The sequence below is a fragment of the Toxotes jaculatrix genome, chromosome 3 (genome assembly GCF_017976425.1).
Source record: "Toxotes jaculatrix isolate fToxJac2 chromosome 3, fToxJac2.pri, whole genome shotgun sequence".
Taxonomy (NCBI): Eukaryota; Metazoa; Chordata; class Actinopteri; family Toxotidae; genus Toxotes; species Toxotes jaculatrix.
Window position 1 is genome coordinate 26234590 of NC_054396.1, and position 7769 is coordinate 26242358.

Genomic DNA, 7769 nt, shown 5'->3' on the forward strand with positions numbered 1-7769 from the left:
GGGAAGATTGATCCCGGTTTCCTCTTTAAATTAAGAGCTTCGCTGTTTGTGCTTCACATCCACACCTCAGACACTGACCCGTTGTCGTGTCACATAAGTATAGTTATATTAAACATTTGAATGTGGTATACAAAACAGCACATCCTACTCTCAAGTGCTGACCTACATCGATGTCAAAACAAAAAAAAAGCCTGTGTCCAGACCTCTGAGTTACTGTCTATATCTGACTTTATTTTTAGTGTTTCAAACCGTTCGGCTGTTGGGTTAACTGATGTCTGTTTTCTGGTTGGAAAAACAGCCGACCAATCAACGGTTTTGTTGGTGGGGCTGAGAACGAGAACATCACGTTTCTGTGCCGGAGCCAGAAAAACGTCTCCAAGTTCGGATGAGATGTTTTCAGCCATTACAGGCTGCTGTATGTCGACTTACAGAATCAACACATTTCCTTAATATTCCTCTGTGATTCAGTCCATCCTGTTTAAGAAGTGCTCAGGAAGATGCTGTTGTTGGATGTCCGTCCTGCAGCTCAAACCTTCCTGTCTGTCACACACAAACACAAACTCCCACATACCCACCCACAAAACACCTGCCAACCATACACACACACACACACACACACACACACACACACACACACACACACACACACACATAGAGGTGTTATGTAAGCATGTGTCAGGAGCACACTCTCAGATGGTCCAGTCACAATCATCAATCCTGACGCCTCCACGACATCTGTGTGGATATTTCCTAAAGGCAGTTTCACACCGTGGACCCACAGCAAGGAGGTGTCCCCATGATGATCACGTCCAATGAGCAGCCAGACAACACCACAATGGGAGACCATTATCATCTCCATGAGGACGTCCATTATTGTCTCCTCAATCATTTCCACTGACCAGAGGAGCAAAAGTCGGATGCGTGTGAATCCACCTCCGCACTCCAAAGTGTGTTTGTTGTCAGTTTTAATCCACGGCTAGGTTAGTTTCACCAGCCAGTTAACTGCTAGCAGAGCCTGAAGCTTCAGTGCTGTTGCTATGGCTACCTGCATTTCGACATGCATTGTACAGCACTCAACAAGACTGAAATTTGCATGTGTTGCACATTCAGGAGGAGCACGTGTGATGGAGTGTAACTAAGACTCACCCGAGTTTGTCAAACCATTCAAGCCTCAGGTTGAGATGCAGACCTCTGACACTTAAAGGCAGTATGAACCCGAGATCAAGGATAAGTTTTCCATGGCTGTAACATACATTAAATTCACAAATGAAAGAACTAAAAAGCCCTTAAAGCACTAGCACATAACAGTTTCTCCATCCAACGTAAATTTATTCTGTTCACTCTCACTTTGCTTTTTGTTTGTTTTTCGTCAAGTGTTTCACATTAAATGAACACTTAAATCTCTTTCTGTAATACTGGAGTATGAGTATATAGTAAGTGCAGAATATGTTCAGAAGGGCTGTCTGACATGTTGTAATTTTGACAGACTTGCATTAAAAACCGACCAGGAAAGGAAAGGATTATGCCACATCTGTGGAAGTGTTTCACTTGCAGCTCTTCTTACTAACAAATTAAGAAACAGCAAAGAAGAAGTGAGTGGAAATCATATGTGAATGAGTATTTGTGTTAAAAGATAAAGTGTTTTCAGATGACTGGTTGTACAGCAGGTAGACACGGAGAAAGTGTTGAATTTACATCAATAACACATTAAAACAGAAGGAGATCGGACACAGACAGGCTCCTTACTAAAGTATAATCATATGTAATAATAAAACGGGAAATGAGAGAGAACAATCTAACATTAGCCTGTTCCAAATGAAAGGCCTGTCACTGAGATTAAGTAAACCTGTTGATACAAATATTACATAAACACTTAAATGAACCTTGAAAGATTGAGGCTTTCCTGGTTAAATTAAAAATAAATAAATAAATAAATAAATAAGAATTACATACAGCTGTACCTCAGCAGTTTTCCATTACAGTGGGGTGAACCCTTTCCTGCCAGCAGAATTATAAAATAGTTATAAAGGCTAACAGCTCTGCTATAACCATAAACACTGAGGCTCTGTTGAGCAGAGACCATCCATATCTTAAATATAGGACTGAGCTTCTCACAGCTGCACTGCGTCCCTTAATAATTGATGTGGACTTACATAAGAGACAAAGGGTGTGCTGTAGAATCTGGTTCACAGGCAGGGATTCCATCTGCAGAGGGGTTTCCACATTTCACTGAATTTTAAAAATCTCCATCCACACCAGTGTAATGGACCGTGCGTTCGGTCGGTTTCTTAGGTCCCAGCTGTGAATGATACCGTACTCTGGCTGCTACAGGAGCCTGAGTGTCTGCAGGTGCAGGAATGGATGGTGATGGCGTCCAACAGACTCTGCTTGGGCAAACTGACGACGACTTAGGCAGTGAGACTATGTAAATCTATACCTCGCTATTTAAACAAAGGTACTCAACCTTTTAATGTCCCTAATTGTCCAATTGAGTGAAAAATGGAAATATTGGATTTACTGGATTTATGCTCTAATACATATACGTGTGTGTGTGTGTATTTTCGCAGTTTCGCAGACTATCAAGAGCAACACGAATATCATCATTCAACAGTTAAAAATGACAAAAGACAGAAGGCCCAGGTCCCAACTGTTCAGAGTTACCGTCACCTCGGGGTGACTCAGGTCATCGTGATCTGTAATTCAAGCCCCAGAGGGTTTAGACTACATCTGGGATCCAAAGAGTTGAATCACCGAGATCACAGTGACACGCTTGTTTACAGCCTGATCGTGACAGAAGCATGTTGGTCCGAAGCGTCAACGGTTCAAACCCACTTCCACGCATTAAAAACAGCCACAGTTCATGTGCCTTGCTTTGATCTAGCTGACATTTTTTTTTCTTAATCTGGTGGACAACTGAACATACTGAAACATCTCCACCTACAGTTTTAAAGTACAACTCCCCCCACCCACACACACACACAAACACACACTACCGCATAAGTTTCCTTTTAATATCTGCACCAGCCGAAGAACAGCTCGCATTTATGAACTGAACATGACGCTAACGTGAACATAAGGGTTGTGAAGACCAGAATCAACTGATACAGTACAATAAAGATGTGTAAAATTCCATCAAACAAAACAGATTAAACAAGGAAAATGACACACGGCTAGGGCTTTTCGTAGGGATGCCATTTTGAAACCAGCATTCAACAATGCCACGAGGAGAAATCCATCAGAGAGGAGGAAATCCAGCAACACATTTATTCAAACACAACAGCCTCTGTCACCCACAGTTCACTGCAGCCACACATCAGATCATGTGTGATGGACAGCAGGCAAAACACAACAACATCCACGATGGGCTGACTAGACATTTCAACAACCAGACAGACACGGAAATAAACACTAGATCTTATTGTTTCTCAAAAGGCCTTCTGGGAAATGCTTTTTTCTCAGAAGGCCTTCTGGGAAATGTAGAAAATTGAGAAAAAAAAATTAATTCAACAAAATAGAATAAATTGAATTAATGCTCAGGGGTGGGGAGCAGTTTGATCATCAACACACAACAGACAGACCAATTTTAAAAATCAAAATAAACCCATATTTACCAGAGGACACTACATACACACACAAACCCTTACAGATTTCAGCCACAACTTGAGGCAGAGCTCTACTTTAAATTGGCTCGGCCTGATCACAGTCACTGAGGCTGCTGACACCCATCCAACTGTTCTGATACCTAACCTTAAATTAACTTCAAGTCGATGCAGAACCATAACATTTTCCTGTTTGAAATCATTAATTTGATTAATCAAAAACATAGTAATAATAATATTAATAAAAGTCAACACCTCTCTCCACTAACACCACCTGGAGCATCAGTATCAAGTAACAGGAGTGAGAATGACACATGAGATTACACAGACCTTCCTCAAAGAAAAGAATGCGACTGACCTCTGTAAATAAACCACATTAAAATTTCAAATCTATTCTTCTTTTTGCCGCTTAAAGAGCCTGAAGCTCCTGCAGGATGTTAAGAGGACAGACACACTGAGTCAGCATCCGTCTCCTCCTGTGGTCATCAGGACCTCAGTGGGAGCTTCAGACACAACCAGAACACTCATCTGTCTGCAGGTAAACCCGACTGTGTCCTCAGCTGGGAGGAGGTCAAGGCTGAGGTTAGAGACAGAATATTCATCACAGTGAAAGCTGTGTTGTTGTTGTTAGACATATTTCACTAGGATTATTTTAACGGCAGACTGTAGCTGGCACCATTCGCCCGTTTATTATCTATACCTACCTATTATCCTGTGCAGGGTATCAAGGGGCTTCAGCCAATCCCAGGCCAAAATGGGATCTATCATTACATTTACATTCAGTGTCATGTCATTAAATTAATGTTCTGTTTAATGAATTCTGGAATTTGTGAATGTTTGGCATCTTTGCGTTAAAAATGACTTTAACAATGAAATGATTATCAAAATTGTTGCCAATTATTTTTCTGTTGACCAACTAATGATTAATCAACTAATCTTTTCAGCTCTGGTTCAATCAGCCACAGGCCACCTCGCCTCTGCCAACTTCATAAAAAATAAATATAGTTTCATTAAAATTAAACTGTTAACCTTCAGGGAACAAGAGCAGAGGTGCTATTTCACACGGCAAATGCCATTAGTGTAGCTGCGGCTCAGGCCATCATCAGTTACCTAATTATGTCACAGGACGAGATGCATCATGCATCAGGGTGGCAGACCACCTCAGCTGAACCACTTCAAGAGGGAATTCCTGCACAGTCACCATAGGACTGTGCAAATTTTAATGCATTGTCCTACAAAAAAGCCCAAAGAAATCCTGCACATTGATAATCACTTGTTCTGACTTTATTAAAATCCATCTCTGAAATTTACCTGACGAAAGTCTGACAACCAGTTTCTGATTCAATGCATTTATCAGTAAGACTTTGTGTTGTGCAATAACTTTGTGGTAATTATATCACTGCACAAGGTTTATGAAACTGTGTTATACGGCTCCGTCAGGTCTCAGCACCCATACAGATCCTATAAATCAATGTATTGCTACTCATTTGCGTTCTCCTTTGAACTCAAATTGACGTAAAGCGATTTTGCAAGACTCAGTGGCAAATTATGGAGCGGTGGACTCGCAGCTTGTGAAACACCATGAATTCATCAGTGAAAAAACAAGCACACTTGATCCAAAGTAGCCATTTTCCCTTGAGGATCCAGTAAACAACAGAGTCACGGCGCCTTCGCACACCTCAGAATCACCTAAAAATTCAACCTATTTGGCTAAACAAAGCATCAGAGTTTTCCTTGGTGCTCATTTCCTTCGCAGAAAGCTTCTCTGTGTGGTGAAATAGCAGCACTGGAAAACAGAAGGAGCAATGCCCTCGTTTGGAGGTCACAGGCTGAGGAGGAGTCACCATGAGCCAAGATGCGGGATCCCCCCTCCTTCCTAACGCAATAAGGCAGGACACACCCAGACTGAGAGGGGAGGAGGAGGAGGGAGGAGGAGGAGATGGATGAAATGAGAGGAGAAGAGGAAAGAAAAGAAAAGGAGAGCTGCTGCTGCTGCTCATCCGCCCATCTTGGCAGATGACGTAAGGACGGTTCTTCGCGAGCCGAAACGCCCGTTAATTAAAATAAAAACGAGCTCGGTAAACACTTCTTTCCAACCCTCGGTCACGGCCGCCCGTCATTATGACAGCCTGGAAAGCAGAAGTGCTATTCACAACGTGAGCGCTCAATGTGGGGAAACCACTCCAACAAGCCGAACAAGCTCACCCTGAAGGCGTCGCATTCATGACAGCAGTGCGAGGACACCAGTCATACCAGAAACACATCTCAATACCAAACACTGTGGCAGCGACCGTAGCAACCAGTGTCCAATGACAAGAAAAGCAAAAGAAAAGCCCTGTTTTTAATATCAAGTTGCCAGACTCGGTTTAATTTACTGATGATAAAGGGTTCTTTTGGTTACCAAGGGAAATATCACACGGAAAACAAAACACTGTAGGCAGAGACTATGAGCAAACTGTTTCCAGACACCCGGAGACGTCCGCAGGCGGTCCGATCCCTGCCTCGCAGACCCTGCAACAGTCGATACGTGCCGTTCCGTCGCCCGGGGAGACCCGTCACAACAGCGCCATGCGGAATCTGACGATTTTAAGTACATTTTCTCGTTAGGCAGTTCACATGAAGGCTTTAAAGCGTCTTAAAAACGCGTTCAGAGTCAACGGAAACAGCCGTACAATTCGGCATGCCTCCACCTCATGTAAAAACGTCTCATTTTACTAAAATGACAACTTTACCAACTGATGCGCACTCACGGTCTCCTGGCTGGAAAATACACAGCGTCAGGCGACAGAAACTAGCGAGTGCTGCGTACCGAGTCTAAAAGTTCATACCCTTTCAGAATTAAGTGATATTCGATCAATTACATGTATAATCAATCCCAGTGCATCTGTGTATGTCTTAACAGGCGTGTTGGCCCGTCAAAAAAGCGATGCAAGTTGGCGTTTAGCGTCCACATTTTTGAATGGGAGACTTGACAGCGTTGTCTGCAGACGAGAGAAAGGCACGTACCGGGGCTGGAACCTAGCTGACTGTCGGGACGTTTGACGGGAAGAAACGGGTAGAAAAACGTGCCTCGGGGGAGGAGGGGGGCGTTTGTGAGGCGCCGCTGAGATTAACCTCGCAGAGAATACATTAAAATAGAGGTTATGGTGTCCCTGAACAGGACAGTTGTGCGTTCACACCTGTGGAAAATCCCCAAAAAATCGCCTGTAGTTGCTAATAAGTGAGTGTGAAGGTAAAGAAACTGCAGTTGTGAACGTTACCCGGATGCTAAGCAGTGCGGACAACCGGGGACACGACAGACTCCTCAAAAACACGTTAAAATTTCACTTCCACGGTCCCAGGTAGACACACGACGCTACGTTTCTTGTCTTTAAGCCACAAGTGCACTGAAAGAAAGCGGACTTGTGGCGAGTAAAGTTTAAAAAAAAAAAAAAGAACAACAACAAAACATACCGAAAACAGACGTTACCTCCACCCAGGGGATCCTCGTCCAAATCACGTCCTGTGGTTGTGTCGGTGAGGCGAGCAGCGTCTACACTTTAGAGGGGTTTGTCCATTTCCCAGCAGGGCTCCAAGTTGACAACTGCAGTGGTGAAAAATGATTGACAGACCGGGTGGAGGTGGTGGGGAGGGGGGGAAGAGGGAAAAAAAAAAAATCTTCAACGTCCTTTTGTTCCGACGTTTAAACCAGTTTATTTGACACTAATTACATTGGTAGAAGCGTCGGCTCTGGTCCCTGCAGCGGCAGCCTCGAGGAAGGAAAACAAACCAGATCCAGATTCAGTCAGAAATCAATCCGCTAAAAGGGAAGAATAAACTCCCCCCTCTCTCTCTCTCTCTCTCTCCTGAAAATAAAAAGCAGAGGAGGGAAAGGCTCTGATAACAAAGAGCAGATCCAGTAAATGAGCACTGCTGGAGAGTGTGTGTGTGTGTGTGTGTGTGTGTGTTGCAGAGCGGTGGGTGGGACTGGGGTAGGGGTGGTAGTGGTGGTGATGGTGTGTGTGTGTGTGTGGGGGGGGGGGGGGGTCCAACACATTCAAACAGGACCAGAGAAAAGACCCAACGTCCGGATCAGCGTCTTTTCCTGGCGAGCTGGGGAACTGAGAGAGAGAGAGAGAGAGAGAGAGAGAGAGGGAGGTGAACTGGTGCTGGAGACCGCGAGAGAGGGAG

At 43.9% G+C, this 7769-nt stretch overlaps 1 protein-coding gene across 2 annotated transcripts in view; it reads right to left on the reverse strand.

The window, feature by feature from the left end:
- Nucleotides 1-7512, reverse strand: part of LOC121178841 (plasma membrane calcium-transporting ATPase 1-like) — a 79543-nt gene extending 72031 nt beyond the window's left edge. The window contains exon 1 of one of the 2 annotated variants that reach the window (XM_041033238.1): nt 7069-7512. The gene's annotated coding sequence lies outside the window, so the exon portion shown is untranslated. Of the gene's footprint in view, nt 1-7052 lie in introns of both variants that reach the window. The other variant, XM_041033237.1, reaches the window with a different exon arrangement.
- Between the last annotated feature and the right edge of the window lie 257 nt (nt 7513-7769).